The sequence below is a fragment of the Cavia porcellus genome, unplaced genomic scaffold (genome assembly GCF_034190915.1).
Source record: "Cavia porcellus strain 051 isolate PalLab524CR breed Dunkin Hartley unplaced genomic scaffold, mCavPor4.1 scaffold_26, whole genome shotgun sequence".
Taxonomy (NCBI): domain Eukaryota; kingdom Metazoa; phylum Chordata; class Mammalia; order Rodentia; family Caviidae; genus Cavia; species Cavia porcellus.
In genome coordinates, this window is record NW_026947509.1 from 43,097,346 (window position 1) to 43,117,883 (window position 20,538).

General features: G+C 42.2%; 1 pseudogene; it reads right to left on the minus strand.

The window, feature by feature from the left end:
- Positions 1–15,714: 15,714 nt before the first annotated feature.
- Positions 15,715–19,204, minus strand: LOC100726033 (spliceosome-associated protein CWC27 homolog; annotated as a pseudogene).
- Positions 19,205–20,538: the final 1,334 nt, after the last annotated feature.

The following is a 20,538-nucleotide window of genomic DNA, read 5'->3' on the forward strand; positions in this document are numbered from 1 at the left end:
AAAAAATGAGAGAAAATAGATTAATTTAAAAATAGGGGGAAGATTGAGATAAGAGAGGATATTGTAATAGAACAATGCAGGGCAGAACCAAGCAATTCAAGCATCACTGTGTTTCGCCACCAGATAATCTAACATAATAGTAGTCACCATAGTGCCTCTTTCCTTAAATTATTTGAGTGTAACTTCGCATGCTATAATATCAAGCGTATCTAGACAGTGTGAAGCCTTTCAAGAGAATACAAGAATTACAGGGTATTTAGAACCTGCTAATAGAAAACAAACAATGGTTTCTATATTATCTCTTTGCCTATAAAGAGTTTTATTTATATTCTAGCATATAGTGAAATATAGTAAGATACAACATGTTAAAACCAGTGGAAACAGATGTACTACAGCTTGATGGGACTTCAAAACAAGACGATATTAAATCAGCACTAGCTTTTATGTTGTGTTGATTTTTTCAAAATAGCTATTCATGCTATCATCTACTAAAATCAAACAACCCAGGTTAAAACCATTGCGGTTAATGAGTGAAAACATTATATGGCTTCAAACCAATATGATTGGGAATCATGATTACCACATACTTCTCTGTATTCTTATCATTTCTTACACTAGGGAAACTATTTGGTATTTATACATGTGAGTTTGATTTATTTCACTTATGAGTATGGTCTCAAGCTGCGTCCATTTATTTATAAATGTCTCAATGCAGTCATTCTTTATAGCTGAGTAGTACTCCATTGTATAAAAATACCACAAATTTTTTTTATCCATTCTTCAGTTGATGGACATTTAGGTTGTTTACAAGATCTGGCTATTACAAATTGTGCTGCTATAAATATGGGTGCACATATATCACTGTGGTATGATGCTTTCAGTTCTTCTGGGAATATGCCTAGAAGTGGTATAGCTGGGTCATATGGGGCTTCCAGTCCTAGTTTTCTGAGAAATCTCCAGACTGACCTCCACAATGGTTGCACTAGTTTACACTCCCACCAACAGTGCAGGAGAGTTCCTTTTTCTCCACAGCCTCTCCAGCATTTGTTGTTGTTGGTTTTCTTGATCTTGGCCATTCTTTCAGGAGTCAGATGAAATCTCAGAGTGGTTTTGATTTGCATTTTTCTAATGACCAATAATGATGAACATTTTTTCATATATTTATTTGCCATTTGTATTTCTTCATCTGAGAATTGTTTATTCATGTCAGGTGCCCATTTTTGGATTGGGTCTTTGAATTTTGGGGGTCTGATTTTTTTAAATTCTTTATATGTTTTAGACAGAAGTCCTTTGTCTGAGGGGCAGTTCACTGAGATTTTTCCCAGTTTGTGGGTTTTCTTCTCACCACACTGGAGACTTCTTTTGATGTGCAGAAACTTTTTAATAAGAGGTGATCCCAGTTACTGATTCTGGGAAGTATTTCCATGCGGTTTGAGTCCTGTTCATGAATTCTCTACCTACTCCTATATCTTCAAGGTTTTTACCCAATTTGTCTTCCAATAGACTTAGTGTTTCTGTTTTAATATTCAGATCTTTGATCCATTTAGATTTTATTTTAGTACATGGTGATAGGCATGGGTCTAGTTTTAGCTTTCGACATATGGAGAGCCAGTTTTTCCAGCACCATTTATTAAACAGACTGTCATACTCCCAGTGAACCTGTTTAGCCCCTTTATCGAAGATAAGGTGGTTGAGTGTGTTTGCAGTTGTGGTTGTATCTTCTAATCTATTCCACTGATCTTCAGCTCTGTTTTGGTTCCAGTACCATGTTGATTTTACTATGGTTGCTTTGTAGTATAGTTTCAAATCAGGGATTGTGATACCTCCTGCCTTGCCTTTGCTGCTTAGAACTGTCCTTGCTATTCTAGGTCTCTTCTCACTCCAGATGAATTTTAGGAGTGATTTCTCGAGTTCTATGAGGTATGTTGATGGTATTTTTTATCGGGATTGCATTGAATCTGTATAAAAGTTTTGGGAGAATGGTCATTTTCACAATATTTATTCTCCCTATCCATGAGCAAGGAATATTTTTCCATTTTCTGAGATCATCTTCAATTTCATTTTTCACTGTAATATAATTTTCCCTGTACAGGTCTTTCACTTCTTTCATGAGAGTAATTCCTAGATATTTCATTTTTTTGGTTGCTAGTGTGAAGGGTGTGGCTTCTCTTATTTCTCTTTCTGTGACTTTGTTGTTAGTGTATAGGAATGCTATTGATTTTTGAGTATTGATTTTATAGCCAGCTACATTACTAAATTTATTTATTATATCTAGCAGTCTTTCAATGGAGTTCTGGGGATCTTCTATATAGAGTAGCATGTCATCTGCAAATAATGATAGCTTAACTTCTTCTTTTCCTATCTTTATGCCTTTTATTTCTCTCTCTTGTCTAATTGCTCTGGCTAGTATTTCCAGTACTATATTAAATAGGAGCGGTGATAAGGGACATCCTTGTCTTGTGCCTGATTTTAAAGTAAGGCCTTTAATTTTTGGCCATTTAGTATGATATTGGCTGTTGGTTTGTCATAGATGGTCTTTATTATATTGAGGTAAAGACCATCTATTCTGATTTTCTTCAGGGTTCTTATCATGAATGAATGTTGGACCTTATCAAAAGCTTTTTCTGCATCTATAGAAATGATCATGTGGTTCTTATTTTTGGCTCTATTGATATGGTGTATACATTTGTTGATTTACGTATACTGAACCATCCCTGCATGCCTGGGATGAATACCGCTTGGTCATGGTGTATGATCTTCTTGATGATTTGCTGCATCCTATTTGCCAATATTTTATTGAGGATTTTTGTATCTGTGTTAGGGAAATTGGTCTGTAGTTCTCTTTTTTAGTTGGGTCTTTCTCAGGTTTTGGTACTAGAGTAATATTTGCTTCTAGGAATGATTTAGGAAGGATTGCTTCCCTTTCAATTTCACTGAAGAGTTTGAAGAGTGTTGGCATTAGGTCTTCTTTGTATTTCTTGTAGAATTCTGCAGTGAATCCGTCTGGGCCTGGACTCTTCTTTGTAGGTAAGGATTTAATTATCTTTTTGATTTCATTAATAGAAATTGGGTTATTCAGTAGTTTTACATCTTTATGACCTAGCTTTGGTACTTCATATGCTTCTAGGAATCTGTCCATTTCCTCTGTGTTATCAAACCTTTGAGAGTAGAGGTTTTCAAAATAGGTGTTGATGATTTTCTGTATTTCTATATGGCCTGTAGTGATTTCTCCTCTTTCATTCCTTATTGCATGAATTTGAGCTTTTTCTTCCCTTTTTTAAATAAGGTGGACTAGGGGCTTATCAATTTTATTTATTCTTTCAAAGAACCAACTCTTTGATTCATTGATTTTTTGGATTGTTTTTTTAGTCTCTATTGCATTGATTTCTGCTCTGATTTTTATAATTTCTTCTCTTCTTTTGGCTTTGGCCTTGACTTGCTCTTCTTTTTCTAGATGTTTGAGGTGTAACATCAGGTTATTTATTTGTATTCATTCTGTTTTCCTGATGTGTGAACTCAGTGCTATAAATTTTCCTCTGAGAACAGCTTTCATTGCATCCCACAGATTCCGGTAAGTTGTATTTGTGTTTTCATTTTCTTGTAGGTAGTGTTTAATTTCTTCTTTGATTTCCTCTGTGACCCACTGATTACTCAAGTGTGTTATTCAGTTTCCATGAGTTTGTGGGAATTTTGTAGTATCTTTTATCATTAATTTCTAATTTAATAGCACTATGGTCCGATAGCATGCAAGGGATGATTTCAACCCTTTTGCATTTATTTAGATATGTTTTGTGAATTAATATATGGTCTATTTTAGTAAATGACCCATGTACTGCTGAGAAGAATGTGTATTCTGTTGTTGTTGGGTGGAATACTCTGTATATGTCTATTAAGTCCATTTGTTCACAGGTGCGATTCAGTTCTTTTATTTCTTTGCTGATTTTCTGTCTGGTTGATCTGTCCATTGGTGTCAATGGTGTGTTAAGATCTATTAGAATTGTGTCATTATTAACTTGGCTTTTCATTTCTGTTAGTACTTGTTTTATATAACTGGGTGCTCTAGAATTTGGTGCACATATATTTAAGATAGTTATCTCTTCTTCTTGGAGTTTTCCCCTAACCAGTATGTAGTGACCTTCTTTACCCTTCTGATCATTATTGGCTTGAAGTTCACATTGTCTGAAAACAGAATAGCCACCCCCACTTTTTTTGGGGTTCCTGTTGCATGAAGTATTGTTTTCCATCCTTTGACTTTCAGTCTGTGGGTATCCTTTTCAGTTAGATGGGTTTCTTGTAGACAGCATATGGTTGGATTTTGTTTCTTGATCCATTCTGCCAGTCTGTTTCTTTTAATTGGTGCATTGAGACCATTTACATTAATGGTTATAACTGTTATATATTGGTTTATTGTTGACATGTTATCTTTCTGCTGTTGCATCTTTGTCTTTCGGTTTTGTCTGCTTTGTTTAGTGGCTTTTTCCTAGATGCATCTAGGCTGTCTTTCAGTATTCTTTGCAGGGTTGGCTTGGTGATCATGTAGTTTTTCAGCTGTTCTTTGTCATGGAAGTATCTTATTTCTCCATCCATTTTGAAGGACAGTTTTGCAGGATACATCAGCCTAGGTTGGAAATCATTTTCCTTTAGGATCTGAAATACTTCACTCCATGCTCTTCTTGACTTTATTGTTTGTGCTGAGAAGTCTGCTATGATTCTGATAGGTTTTCCTTTTTAGGTGATCTGTCTTTTCTCTCTTACAGCTTTTAATATTCTATTCTTTTGTTCGATTTCTGGGATGGCCATTACCATGTGTCTGGGTGTAGCTTTATTTTGGTTATGGCTATTTGGAGTTCTATATGCTTAACTAATCTTGATATCGGTTTCCAGTCTCATGTTTGGGGAATTTTCAGCTATTACTTCTCTAAATATCCTCTTGACATCCTTTATGTTGTTGCCTTCTTTTTCATTTATCCCTATTAACCTTATGCTATTCCTTTTTGCATCATCTTGCAGGTGTGTTGAGTTGTTATTTCCTGATTTCATGTTATTTTTAAAAGATCTTTCTTTTCCTGTTCACTGGCTGAAATCTTGTCTTCAAGGTCTGAAATTCTATCTTCACATTCATTGAGGCAGTTTTTGTAACTTTCAATGGAGTTTTTGATTTCCTGTATATCTCTTTCATCTGCTTTATATATTGTTCGTTTCTTATATTGTTCATCCAGGGATTCTATTTTTTTTTGTTTATCTCCTCAAGTTTTTTAACTGTGTCTTCTTTAGATATGTTCAGCATCTCCTTCATTTCTTTTATCATTTCTTCTTTTACCTGAGAGATTATTTCTAGTTTGATTTCCCTTAAGGCTTCCCAGAGTTGCTTCTTTATTTCAGTTACTATTATTTCAGGTATTTCAGGTATGTGGCATATATTTTCTTCTATACACATGGCTCCTAGGCTTTCTTGGGATGGGCTGGATGTTTGAGACGGCATTTTGGTCTTTTGTTTTGTCATTTTCCTATATTTTTGTGCTTCAAGTTTTGTTCCAAGTGAGGTAGAGAGGTTAGCCAGGCTGGGACAGAGGTCCCTGCTCCCTCCTTACTCACTGATTTCTACAGGAAGTGGAATCCTGGGCCCCAGGCAAAGAAGACAGTTCGCCAGGCCTAGGGTGGGGTTCCCTGCCTGGGCTAGTCTTACCGGACCAACAGGGAGCCAGAGGAGCCTGGGCCCCAGGCGAACAGGAGAGTTCCACACTTCCGCTGGACTTATGCGACCCACAGGCAGCCGGATCCTGGGCCCCAGGCAAAGAAAAACCTTGGTAGTGAAGTTTATCATGTCGGTTATTCTTTGGTCCTTCAGTTCTCCCATTTACCATGATAATCCTTATACGGTTGTTATAGGAAACTATACAACATGTTAATGGGCTACCTTGAAAATTTGTGGTTCTATCCTCCATTTAGTCCCTACTCAAGTTTAGCAATCTTTGGGTGATCTTAGTTGGTTCACTTTTTATTACAAAAACAGTTCTTTTAAACTCAGTACCATCCACCCAGCATGCCTCCCCACCACAATTCTCAATAGAAGACCTCACATAAAAAGTAAAAGTAAGTGGTCAGGAAGTTCCTTGACATCCTTCTTTTTCATATTTATACTTACCCATCATTTTACCTATCTGTACTTCTATTGTTTACTTAATCTAACTTCCTCCATGCTTTTGTGAACTTGCTCCATGAATTATTACCCTTTGTATCAGCAATGTCTGCTTTTTGACTGGCTTCTTCTCAGGGCTAATAGATAAGATTCCACCTCACCCTGTAATGAATAATCCCTTGCCAATGGTCATTGAAGTTATCACCACATCATTTCTTTCCTTAACAGATTACGAAGTCTTGGTTTCTTCATTTCTCATCAATCATATACTCCCACAATCCATTGAAACATGCAAAAAATATAATAATTAAAATCCAGCATATACATCCACTGCATACTGAAAACTCTACCAGAAGACTTCTGCAAACTTAGCTGCCACATTCAGGCATAATCTTTCTCATTCCTGTTAGACCATGACCCTCATCATTGGAATCCTCTCCCACAATAGGGTCAGAATCAGCCGTCTCTTCTTGATCTTTTCCTCTCTACTTGTTCATAGTCTTCTTGGAGACTCTGTTCCTTCCTCCTTCACTTTCAATGTTGATGATCCCCTTCATTGTTACAGTGTTGGGGCACAATAACTTAAGAACACATTTATAAAATAGCAAGCTTATAGATAATTCATGAGAGCAATTAGAGGTCTCTGACCAAGTTTCTGCTGAATTCAATTGACCTTGACGGTGTCTAAAGCCCAGCTGCATACTTCTGATAAGCACAGAATCAGAGTAATCGTCTATATCTTAAAGTACCCTGGCCTACTCAAGGACAATTTTAACTATGTTCACCCTGTAAGGGTCCCCTCCCCTTGTTCCCTGAATGTTTCTATATTATGATACACAATTCCTTTGTTTCAACAAATCTGTGCAAGACTAGCCTGCCTGTCAATATATGACTCAATACATGCAGCCAATTGTGTAATGTTTTGTCACTTGCTTTCTACTTCCCACTCCTAAATTCTAGATAAAAAAAGACCTTTGTAAATTCAGGGATGTTGCCTTTGGGAACCATCCTGCAACCATCCACTGGTGTGAAAATTCAATAAATAGTTCACCTGCATAAAGATTAAATGCTGCCTTTTTATCTCCTTGATTGATGCAAAGAGTCTTCCTTTTGGTTTGATTTGGCTTGGGAATTTTCCTGAAACAACAGGGTTTTGGGTTCAGCAGACTCTTTCCAGATATTCTTTCCCAGTTCTTGGTGTCCTGAACATAGAACTGGACAAGACAATTGCAAAATGAAATGAGGTTCTACACTTATTAAAGATAGGAAGAAAGTATGCACTGCACAGTGAGAGTGGGTCACCGAGAAAGCCCATCCATGGTGACCCTGAGGTTATTGGCAGACATCTTTTGTATCCCTCATTTTTCAGACTGATGTCAGATCCAGGCCATCCTATCAGAAACCAGAAGAACTGAAGATGACACTTTCTGAATGGTCCCAGGTGCCGAACTGAGATCTGTGCCTCACAAGTGCCTTGGATCTTCATGATGGACAGGTCGTGCCCCCTTGCTTAACTGGTTGACCATGCCCTGATTTCCTGCCTCACCATCTTCAATCTTTCTCTTTTTTATATATTCATCAGTACATCAAGTCTTATGAATTCAGTATTACTTGTGATTCCAAGCATTCAAATTCAACACATTTGAAACAGAACTCATTAATTCTCTCCACCCTAGATCTTTCATTTTCAATTTTAAAATTCCTCCCAAGAAAGAATGAAAGAGAGAGAAGGTTGAATGAAACGAACAAGTTCAGAGAATTTTTACCACGGGAAATAGGAAGGGAGGAAGAGTACAGCTTACTAAAAATTATAGCTAGTATTTACTGCCTGCTTCTATGTTGAAGATTAGATAGATTTCAAAAGGAATTATTTGTCTTTTATGATTTTGCAACAATCTTATGAGGAAGGGAAGTAAGCAAGGGAAATGTCCTTGTCCTTATTGCCAGAATCTGTGAGTGTGCTCTGTAGTTGCATTCAGCTCTGCATTATGTGATTAAATGAAGAATCTTGGTATACAGAGATTATCCTGGATTATGGGGAATCCTAGTATAATCAGGATTGATTTATGTGCTTTCATTGCCTGAAGGTCTAGGAAGAGCTGGCTTTGTTTACAGGACAGGGCCAGTGTAGATTTGGTTTGTTTACAGTTTTCTACCAGCCAGTGTGCAGTCTAGAAATTTTGTACTCCTGTTCAACAACCTTAGTGAGCTCTTTCTTTGTGTGAGAAAATGTGCTAGATCTTACTGATACAAAATAAAAACCTTATGTCACCTTGTCCTCTTGCTTCCTCTTGTTCTGCGTTCTTGCTTGCAAACCTCTGATCACTAGGCACTTGGCACTTCCTGCACTGGGTCCAATCCTGAAAACTGTTCTTACATTAAACTCTTTTAAGTTAATCTTTTGAATGCAACATCTGTTCCCTCCCTGGCCCCAGACTGATGTGATGTTTATGGAAGATCTACAACAGCTTGCAGGAATGTAAGAGGGTGGCAGAAGCACCTGGCTGGGCACAGAGCAGACCACCAAACCCGAGTATAGAGTGCTTTGGTTGGGTACATTTTTTCAGGCCAAGTGATAATATTACCCATAAATTGAGGTTCAGGTGACGCAGACCAAGTAATATGGAAGAAACTGAGTTTACTGCACACATCTTGAATACAAACTGTAGTTTTGCAACTTCTCATTGGAAATTTGAGGGTTATAAGCTGACAATTCAGAGTCATGTGCAAGGCTTAAAAGCTCATGGATGTGCAGACATGTTCACTGACGTAGCACCGTTATCTTTCTGAGAGTTGTTGAAGGAATCTGTAATCAAAGCATAACATTGCAGAGTATCTCACCATCTCTCTCATGTTGGGTGACTTCGCCTCTGCTTCTTCCTCCTGTCCAAATGGGACACCTCCTTCTGTATCTGTCTTTACTAAATACCTAACCTCATTTCTAGCTAGTATTGCTTTTATTCCTGGAACCAGACTTTGATGTCTTGCCCCAGCTTTCTATTTCCTTGGTTAGACCAGATGACAGACATATCTCTGCAAATGAACTTTCTCAAAGGTTAAACTTTGGCTGTAGAATGTAAGTCCTTGGTCTAGTGATCTGAGAAATAAAACCTCACACAGTCAGACTTCCCATTTTTCAAGGATTTTAAATTTTATCATGTTTGAAATTTGAATTTTTCCTATGAGGACAAAAGCAGGGGGGAAGCAAGTAAAGAGGCTGGGAAAATGTCCCATAGCAATTCAATTCCCTTATTGCCCCAAACTGAACATTTTCCTTAGCCAGAACATTAAAGGAATTCACCTTAGGTAAGCAACACCCATCCCACCCCTCTCCTTCTTCCTCACACACACCAGAAAGAGAGTATTGTGCAGAGGTACTTTCCAGAGATTCCATTAGGCAGTCCCAGAGGACAGTTCAGAACCTGTGAGTTTACACAGAAGATTCTTTTCAGTGTTCCAGTTGAGGAAATCTTCAAGAGCTGATTCAAACGAACTAAATTCATTCATTCAAAAACCAAAATCTAAGTATAAATCAGATGTCATTTCTCAGAACAATCATGAAAAGGGACATAGACTCTTTTATTAATTCCTATGAAGGCAGGATAACTGAGGCACAGAAAGGGTGATTATGCATCCAAGATCCCGCCGCTAGGAAGTGGCAGAACCCCACTCGCTGGCCAGACATCCAGCTCAGTGGCCTTCATTCTTCGCTAATAATACATCAGGCTTCCAGGCGACATTTAGACAAGACTCTGATGAGTGGTGTTTGCCCGAACGTATTCTCCCTGAGGCAAACAGATGGAAATGTAACCTACAGTCAAGATTACTTGGTGAATATTAAGTACAAACAAAAAGGAATTAGATTTTCTTAATGAAGGGTTCTTCAGCTAAGGGTGCTTGAGAGATTGTCTTCCCCTACGGAGAAAAGCACCAGCCACAGATGACTGGAATCTTGCAGAGGGCACCTCTTCCTTCCTTGGTACATGCTGGGACCCTGGGCCAAGGTGTGGTCCTCTCTTCCCTTCACTCTGCTGTTGGGAGCCGAGTCTGTGATAGCTCGCCTTGCGCGGCGGACGTGCGGCCTGTGGTAAAGAGCAAAGCCTGAGGTAGATTACCCCTCCCATCGAATATGTTAGTTTCCTGCTTACCGCGTAAACAACCCGCTCAACAATATAGTCTGCCTGGCAACTGATGATGTTAGCCAATCAGCTTGCCTTGCTTACTTTAACATGATTGGACACTGTACCTGTATATATACCGGTGCCACCCCTGGGCGGAAGAAGAAGCCAGGTAGAAGCCCAGAAGTAAAAGCCCAAAAGGAGCCGCGGAGAGCGGACCGGTAGAGGCTTTGGGGCAGATTGAAGCACAAAAGGAGCCGCGGGGAGCGGACCAGAGGAGGCTTCAGCTGGGAGAACCCAGGGCAGGCTGTACGGAGAAGGAAAATAAAAAGAAAAGGTTGTCCACTACCAGACTTTGTCGTGTGTCCTTCCTGCCGGCCGGGAGCGGACATTGACATTTGGTGGCCCGTACGGGGACTGATCACCCCCGAGACGTGGAAGTGGACAACGCTCCAGTACAGAGCTGCGAGACAGGTGAGTTGGGGATAAGCCTGGGCTCTGGGTGGCGCGCACCTACAGGGCTTTTAGACTCCCCTCAGGCTCACGCGTAAGTGGCGGATTCCTTGGGCCTCACGCGGTGAGTAACATATTAAAAGATGGGAAACATGTTAGGTAGCAACACTAAGAGCGAGGGTGGTTGTGGAGAAAGCTCTCAAGAGCTTACAAAAGTACGCAGGGTATCTGAGCAGGCCCAGTCAGGGAGCTCCCGAGAGGGGTCCGTCAAGGGGAACAAGGATGCTAAGGAGGAGGACGGGGCTCTAGCCTCGGAGTCGTCTGACTCCGAGGACGAGGGAAAGTTGAATGGCAAGGAGGCCAAAGAGACCAGCTGTCAGGAGCCTAAATCGCTCAATAAGGAGTCGCAGGGTTCTTTTCCAGCGTTGCCCCGCGAATTGCGCTCTGCTCAACCTGGTCTGCGGAGGAGTAGAGAGCTCCTGAGCGCTCCCCGGCGCGAGAGGGAGGCGAAGCCTTCCGCCCCACCTTGGGGGCCGTTTCCGGAGGCGATTCCTCGCCACGAGGCGGCCGCCTGGGAGCTCTCTCCCCTTTCGCCAGAACAGGAAGTGATGCACGGGCCCCCATTTTCCGCCCAATCACGGCCGCTGTCTTATGCTCCGCCGCCGGCGGGTCGGTATTTTTACAGGCGGCTTTGGCAGGGGGGACGCTTGTCTCATGAGGTACATCCACCTGGGATAGATAGTGGCCCCTACGGGATATTTCCTGTACAAGTAGCTATGGGCCAGGGACGCAATGTATGGGAGCCTTTTGAGATAAAGCAGATTAGAGAACTTAAAAATGCAGTTACAACCTTTGGGCCGACTGCGCCTTACACCATTGCCATGCTGGAGAATCTGTCTTCTGGGCCCCTCACCCCCGCGGACTGGATTCAGCTGGCAAAGGCGTGTCTGCCCTCGGGCAGTTACCTGGATTGGCGAGCCTGGTACGCAGAGTTCTCTGCAGAGCAGGCTGAGAGAAACGCCAATCGGGGAAACCGGGGGTGGAACAAGGAAATGCTTATGGGAGAAGGTCGGCACGCTGATGACCAGACCCAGTTCCCCGGCGCTGTCTATGAACAAATCAATGCCATAGGGCTCCGCGCCTGGAAACAGGTAAGTGGTGCCGGAACAGCCTCCTTGTGTCTTTCAAAAATAATTCAGGGTACCACAGAGCCATTTGTTGACTTTGTGGCCCGAATGCAAGATGCTGCCGATAAGATATTTCCTGATCCGGGAGTGGCTCAACCGCTGGTAAGACAGCTGATTTTTGAGCAATGTACAAAGGAGTGCAAGGCAGCGATAGCTCCTCATAAGAACAAGGACCTCAACGCCTGGATTAGGATATGCAGAGAGATAGGGGGGCCGCTCTCCAACTCGGGAGTGGCTGCTCTCCTGGCCGCGGCTGTACAGCAGAGGGGACCTCGCGGGTTAGAAGGGGAATGTAAGGCTAAAGGGTGTTTTGCCTGTGGGGAGCCAGGACACATTAAACGTCATTGCCCAAACAATGCAGATGCTAGGCCTCGCCCTAGGAATGAAGAACCATATGTTTGTGGGCGATGCAAAAAGGGATCACACAAAGCTGAGGAGTGTAGGTCGGTCTTTGATGCTCAGGGCAACCGTATTTGTGGACAAGATGCTAGAGAGCCAAAAAACGGCCAGAGGGGGCCCCCTTCACAGGCGGGCCCCCGCCCCAGAGACAGGACAGCTCAGGGTGGCAGCCTTCAACAAGGGCCACCCCTGGGTCAGCAGGTGTGGACCTCAGTGTCGCCTCAGGACTTATATTAGTGCCTGATATGGGTGTTCAAGTGGTTGAAACCACCTTTAAGGGACCGTTACCCGAAAATTCTGTGGGTCTGGTGATCGGGAGATCCTCCACGGCCCTTCGGGGTCTCACAGTAGTCCCAGGGGTCATAGACTCAGACTACACAGGACATATTAAAATTATGGTTCAATCTCTTGTGGGTACTATGGTAATCAATAAAGGAGACAAGATAGCGCAGCTCTTGCTGCTCCCCAGTCTCCACAAGAGATTTCCCTCAAAGCAGAAAATTAGAGAAAGTCAAGGTTTCGGTTCCTCAGGGGAAGTCTTTGAGGGACTCCATATGACACTTGGTAAAAGGCCCATGCTCTCACTTAAGGTCAATGGCAAGAATATAACAGGGCTCCTAGACACAGGAGCTGACCGTTCCATTATCTCCAGAAAGGATTGGCCTTCCAACTGGCCCACCAACACTGCAGATAACACGCTGCAGGGCCTGGGGATGGTGTCAGCTCCTCAGGTTAGTGCTTCAACCCTGCTCTGGTGCGATGAGGAGGGTCATCAGGGCCATTTCCAACCGTTTGTGTTGCAGTTGCCAGTGTCTCTATGGGGAAGGGACATCCTCACTCAGATGGATGTCACGCTTACGTCAAACTGCTCCCCCCAGGCTAAGGATATACTCAGGAACCAGGGATATACCCCCGGCAAAGGCTTGGGCAATGCCCTGCAGGGTCGGACATCCCCAATACCAGTAGAAAACAAAAAAGGTAGGCAAGGATTGGGTTTTTCTTAGGGGCCGCTGAAGAAGCTCTCCTACCCACTTCGATCAAAATCACCTGGAAATCAAATGATCCGGTTTGGGTACCTCAGTGGCCCCTGCCTAAGGAGAAGCTATTAGCCTTGTCAGAAATAGTCAGTACACAACTTAGATTAGGACATATTAAGCCGTCAACCTCCCCATGGAACACCCCCATTTTTATAATTAAGAAAAAGTCTGGCAAGTGGAGGCTGCTCCATGATCTAAGGGCGGTCAACGCGCAGATGCAGCCCCTGGGGGCGGTCCAGAGGGGGCTGCCAGCTCTCTCAGCCATCCCTCAGTCCTGGCCAGTTTATGTTATAGACCTTAGAGACTGTTTCTTCTCAATTCCCCTGCACCCAGAGGACACTCATAGGTTCGCCTTTACTTTGTCTCATGTTAATGCCAGGACACTAGCAAACCATTTCCATGTTTCTAGAGCAGATGCACGAGATATCGTGCGACTATGTGACTCCTGTGCCACATACAAACCTGCCATACCGATGGGAGTAAACCCTCGAGGTTTGATCCCTGGTGATGTTTGGCAGATGGACATCACACATATACAGGAGTTTGGGACTCTTAAATATGTTCATGTTTCCACAGACACCTGTTCTCACGTCATATTCGCAACAGCAGAAACAGGTGAAAAAGTGTCTAATGTGATCAATCATTGCCTGGCAGCTTGGGCCGCATGGGGCAAACCAAAAATATTAAAAACTGATAATGGACCAGCCTATATAGGCAAAGCCTTCAATGAGTTCTGCAAAATGATGGAGGTTCAATTAAAACATGGTATCCCATACAATCCCCAAGGTCAAGGAATCATTGAGAGGGCTCATAGAAGCCTCAAAGAAATTTTACAAAAACAAAAAGGGGGAGTAGGCCAAGGCCTGGCCCCAAAGGCACGATTATCCATGGCACTATTCACACACAATTTTTTAAATTTAAATAATGATAATCGCTCCCCAGCTGTGGAGCACTGCAACCCTTCCCCCAACCATAAAGGGTGGGTGAAGTGGAAAGATGTCCTGACAGGACAATGGATGGGCCCGGATCCAGTGGTCAGCTGGAACCGAGGCGCGGTTTGTGTTTTCCCACAGGAACCGGGACGAGAACCACTGTGGATACCGGAGAGACTGACACGGGCAACAAAGCCCTCGACTGAAGATCAGACCTGCCCTACTGGAGATCCATCACAGACCAACCAATAAGATGAATAGAAATAGCGGTAGCCCGAAATGGACAAGAAGATCCTCAGGCATATGCATGGCTTGCTCAATTGGCCCACGACCGAGTCTAGATATGGCGGGCATCCCTCATTCTCCTCCATAAGGTGACAATACACAGCAGGGTAGGTGAGTCAATGACGGGTAAGAGCGTGCCTCCCCAGCACGACTCGACCTAAGCCAGGCCCTACCCCATCCTGCACGTAAGCCGCTGGACTGTTAGATGCTGCCCAGGTCTAAATTTCTCTCCGAGGGGATTTCTTTACGGAGAGGAAATGAGTGCAAGCTTGTGTGCATCCAGGTTCCGTCCAGTTTGTGCCTGGCCCTAGAAAAAGGACGAGGGCCTCAGGGCCTTGGCAGACCATGGCATGGCCAACCAGGGTCTAAGCCAAGGACCTACGGTGGACCTACACATAGGGCATAAGCCTCTGCACCCAGTCCAGGAAGGGCTACGATGCGCACGTTCATAAAAAATAAAATAGGGGGAGATGTTGGGAGCCGCATCTGTGATAGCTCGCCTTGCGCGGCGGACGTGCGGCCTGTGGTAAAGAGCAAAGCCTGAGGTAGATTACCCCTCCCATCGAATATGTTAGTTTCCTGCTTACCGCGTAAACAACCCGCTCAACAATATAGTCTGCCTGGCAACTGATGATGTTAGCCAATCAGCTTGCCTTGCTTACTTTAACATGATTGGACACTGTACCCGTATATATACCGGTGCCACCCCTGGGCGGAAGAAGAAGCCAGGTAGAAGCCCAGAAGTAAAAGCCCAAAAGGAGCCGTGGAGAGCGGACCGGTAGAGGCTTTGGGGCAGACTGAAGCACAAAAGGAGCCGCGGGGAGCGGACCAGAGGAGGCTTCAGCTGGGAGAACCCAGGGCAGGCTGTACGGAGAAGGAAAATAAAAAGAAAAGGTTGTCCACTACCAGACTTTGTCGTGTATCCTTCCTGCCGGCCGGGAGCGGACATCGACAGTCTGCCACCAACAATTTTCTGTTAACCCTTTGTGTTTTTGCTGTGTTGCTGCCACTATCTATGCCACCCTTCAAACATACTAATTGCCAGGCTTTAACTACTGGGGATCATTTGGTTTGACTGAGTTCTGAGGTACTTTGCTGTAAACCTCATGTCTCTTTGAACTTACTCTTACTCTGTGGCTGATGTTTTTTAATACTGTTTTATTTATTTATTTATTTATCTGCTTTCATTATATTTTTATTTTATACTTTTTTACTATGTTCCAAAGTTAGTGCCAGGGAACTTTCCCTTGAATATTTTTTCTGCGAGCACCTCTTATAAAAAATCTTGAAAATGAAGTTTTCAGATATTTTAAAGAAAAAAGCCACAAACATGCTTGAACAGTCTGTAAATCGTTAACATGTAGACTGGAAGGAAACTGATTTTATGCCAAATTTAGCAATATAAAAGGTCAGTTAGGTAAAAAGCATGTACCAGTAACCAAAAGCGTTTGCTGGTATCATTCCACAATTTACAAAACAAGACAACAGGTTCAAAAATACTTTTTACACCCCTAAATGATGTTATTAGAACAATGGCTGTTACAAGGCCATTTACTGCAGGCACATTTCCAGGATGTTCTGGTTGTCATTACTACCATTTTTTATCTCCTTTCTTTCTTCTCTCTCATTAGTTTTTTGCTTTCTTCTCTTCTTCTTTTATTCACTGGATTCCGAGGATCATAGATTTCAAATGTGTCTGAGTCCTGCATGCTTGCATCTTTCACCTTTCTGCTTTTATCTTCAAACTGAAGTGCATGTGACATCCATCCTTCATCATCTTCGATTTCTGTTTCAGAAATTTCATTTTCAGGAGTTTCAGCAATTGCTTGAGTGAGTTTAGATTTAAACTGGTTTAGCAGTGCAAGAGTCTGGTCTTCTCAGGAAGTTCCCTTCTTTGCCTGTTGCTTCCTCAAAGCTTCATACTTTTGTTTTTCTCTTCTGTATTCTGCAATAGCACCATCTGGAGTGCCTTCTTTTCCTTCCTTTCTTTTCTCTGCATTTGCTAATTTTTTTGTTTGTTTGTTTTGCTGCTAAGAGTTCCCGCTTCAATTGTCTTGCTTCTTTTCTGAGCTCTTCACTGCGGCTGACTGATTTATTCTCTGTTTCTCCCTCTCCAGTAGACTTCACATTTGCACCCGCATCTTTTTAAAATTTTTTTGTAATTCTTTCTCTTACTGGGTTCTGTTCAGCAGCATCAATGTATTCATCAGGCTCTGTGCCTTCATCTTCTGCACCATCATCTAAATCTCTTCTTGCATCCCCTTTTTCACTTTCAACAGCTGGAACAGAACTCAGGTGTGGGTCATCCGTAAGCAGATCATGGCTGCTTTTGCTTTTTCCTTTCATACTCTGACTGACTCGATTTTCTTCTTCTTCTTCTTCAGCTTCTTCTCCAAATAAAAATAAACTAAAATTTTGTGTGCCTTTGGGTTTCAATTTCTTTACTTCCTCTTCTGGCTTCTCTTTTTTGGGCTTTTTAATTTCCCTTGGAATTATGTCATCAAAAGGGTTAAACAGGACCTCACAACTTTTGATTTTATGTGGATTTCTTGGTCTTTCTTCATCATCAATGTCTACTTCTGTTAGTCAGAGCATATTGTATACTGTATCCCCAGTAACCTTTCCAAAGATGGTGTGCTTATTGTTAAGTTCATCTGCTGGACCAAGGGTAAAGAAAAACTGGCTGCCATTATCATGAGGACCACCATTTGCCATGGCAACCAGTCCTCTCCAATTAAAACGCAACCGTGAGTGAAATTCATCCTTAAACGGGGCTCCATATATGGATTCCCCACCAGTCCCAGTGCCAGTAGGATCTCCTCCTTGAACTATAAAACCAGAAACAACTGTATGAAAAATGGTGTTGTCATAATAAGCTTCCAAACACAGCTGGACGAAATTTCTGCAAGCTTTAGGAGCTTTTTTTGACCACAACTCTATGTCAATATCTCCAGCAGTTGTTTTCAATAAAACCTTCCCATTGGTGGGAGGTTCCTGGATGTAGATGTTGCTCATCCTGGTCACTGGTGTGGACTCTGCTTCTTAGTCCCCAAAACGAGAGGACGACCAGTCACTAAAGCTGTCTACTTCTTAGTACACGATTCTTTAAACTGACAGTCGCGGAAAGCTTCACAGGGATATTGCTCAAGTCAGGCTCACCAAACACTACCGGGTACCAAAGCTAGCCACCTATGGACGTCGCCATGTTGCTCCTGCAACATGAGTTCTGAGGTACTTTGCTGTAAACCTCATGTCTCTTTGAACTTACTCTTACTCTGTGGCTGATGTTTTTAAATACTGTTTTATAACATTAGGGGCAATTTCTGAGCAACCATTGTCAAGAGGGTCCTCTGGCACTTAGACCATTGGTGAATTATTTTATTAGGATTGTTTGCTCAAAACTTGCTGAAATCAACTGTACAGAGATGAAAGGAGGTTTCCTGGGGCTTTTCGGGAGAGGATATGACAATATTAAAAATCTGGGTTTCTGCACTGGAGAAAATACAGGCAGAAGCAGCATGACTTGCCTGTGTGAGTAATCCCAAAAAGTGGCATTTTTAAAAACAGTTTGATGTGACTTTGGTTAAGAATATTGGAAAAAAGTCTTGGGGAAAGAAATCTGAGAGCTAGACTTGATTTTTTGCACCTTTTGTGTGTGTGTATGTGTGTTTCCCACCAAGGGTTTAGATTAGAGAACACAAACTCAGGAAGCAGATTTCCAACTACCTATTCATAAACTTATGTCATTTGTAAGTTGTTTACATTTATTGGACTATTTATTCTATTCTGTAACATGAGTCTATCCGGTGATCTTAGTGTAATATTTTAAATACATAGTACCTACCATAGCAATAAAAATTGTAGCAATGCTTAGGAAGAAATGGAAATGCCCAAGAGAGAACATGAGTATCACTTTGCATCTCATCTTGCCAGCTCTGAAGTACTGTATCTCTGTTGTAGCATTGTGGGAAAATTCCCTGGTGGCACCAAAAGGAAGGCTTTTCACATTGAAGTAATAAGAAGGCAGCATTTAATCTTTACACAGGTGAAATGCTGAATCTCCACGCCGCTGGGTGGACTGTTGTGGGATCATTCCTCAAAGGCAACAACCCTGAGTTTACAGAGAGCTCAGTTTATACAGCATTTAGGAGTGGGAGGTACAAAACAAGTGACATTCACATATTGACAGGCAGGTGAGAGTTGAACAGATCTGTTAAAACAAAGGAATTATTTATCAAAATATAGAAACCTTCTGGAAACAAGAGGAGGGCCCCTTACAGGTTAAGCATGGTTAAGGATCCTTGACTAGCCTGGGGTGCCCGAAGGTACAGGCCATTCTTCTGACACGCAGTGCTTATGAGAGGTATGCAGATGGGCTTTAGACACTGTCAGTGTCAACTGAATTCAGCAGAAAGTTGGTCAGAGACCTCTGACTGATCTCATGAACTACCTATTGCTATTTTATAAATGTGTTCTTTCATTATAATTATGCCCCAATAGTAGGAGTGTCTCCAGCCATATTTGAGTAATGGCAAATATGCCATTAACTGAGTGGGTATTCTTCAGTGGTAACTTGATTTAGTTCATAAAGCTGTAGTGAAACTGTGTCATTTGTATATCTAGATGACTGACTTCTTAAAACACTGTAGTCTAAGGCAGGAGAGAGAGAAAGAGAGAGAGAGAGAGAGAGAGAGAGAGAGAGAGAGAGAGAGAGAACCTAGATGAAGCTGAAAGACTAATTACGTTAGTATCTCACCTTTAGCCACAACAGCGAACCTTTCCTTCTGAATGAAAAGGGATGGGTGGAGGGCAGAGGAAGAGAAAGGAAAGGGAGTGAAAAGAGGGAATTAAGGTATGTTATGTACATGCACCAACTTCTCACCAGGAATGTAAGCATTATGTATCACAAGCATGTACTAATAAACAAAAATTTTTAAAAAGTTATTAGGGGAAGGGGAAGAAGGATCAAGATGCATATGTATACGTATCTATTTCCCATGATATGATGACATATTTATTTGTGTATTGCAAACATGTACTAATAAAATGTTTTAAATAAAACATTGCTGGATATGCATGCACTATGGAATAGAACGTAAAATTCAAGTGATTCTTTTTAGACAGAATACGAGGCATTAGGAATAACTTACAGTGGCTTCCTCCCAAGATGCTGAAAATTTAGGGTGACTCGCAGCCATTACTGAGTTACTAATTCAGTTTCTTTGGCTCTATTTTCTGCTACTCTGTCCTTTTGGATATTTTTAAAAAATAAATGAACTAAATTACACTACATTCTCTACTCTTATCACCCGCTTATTATCTTTAATTTGATTAGTCATTACCTGAGTCCTCACTTCCTTGCAAAGCATGTGCCTGAATTTTTACCAGTGTCCTTTTGTTACTCTATGCTTTAGGTAGCTTACATGTTGAAAAGACTATGAGGTGGAAGTGAACATGTGTGGTGAATTGACAACTGGTGGGCAGCTGGTAACACCCAGCTAAAATGAACCAGTGTGGTGCTGGGTGTGGATGGTCCACCTGAGGATTGTTGCCAACAGCATAAAAAGGAGATCTGAAGAGCAAAAATTTGTTTTTTGATTCTCCTGTTACTGTTGATTCTCTTGGCGGGGCTTGCTGAGCTTCTTTCCTGATATAAACTTGGCTGTTCTCATCGTTAGAGCTTGGGACCTCATTGTCACTGAGGGTGGCTGTGGTACAGTGGGTGGAGACTTGGCCCTTACTTTGAGCATTGCTTCCTGGCTCCAGGGCAGAGTCCTCAGTATCCTGGCACAGATCCTTACCCCTACTGGTACAGACTTCCTAGCTTCCACTGCTGACCTTTGGGCCTTCTCAGTGCAGATCCATGATACACTTGCATGAGATATATTTGTGGGCTCTAGGCCTCCAGGTGGACTCATGGTGGGGGGCACTGCCATGGGCTCTAGGTCTTTAGCTGGACTCATGCAGGATGTGGCCATGGGATCTAGG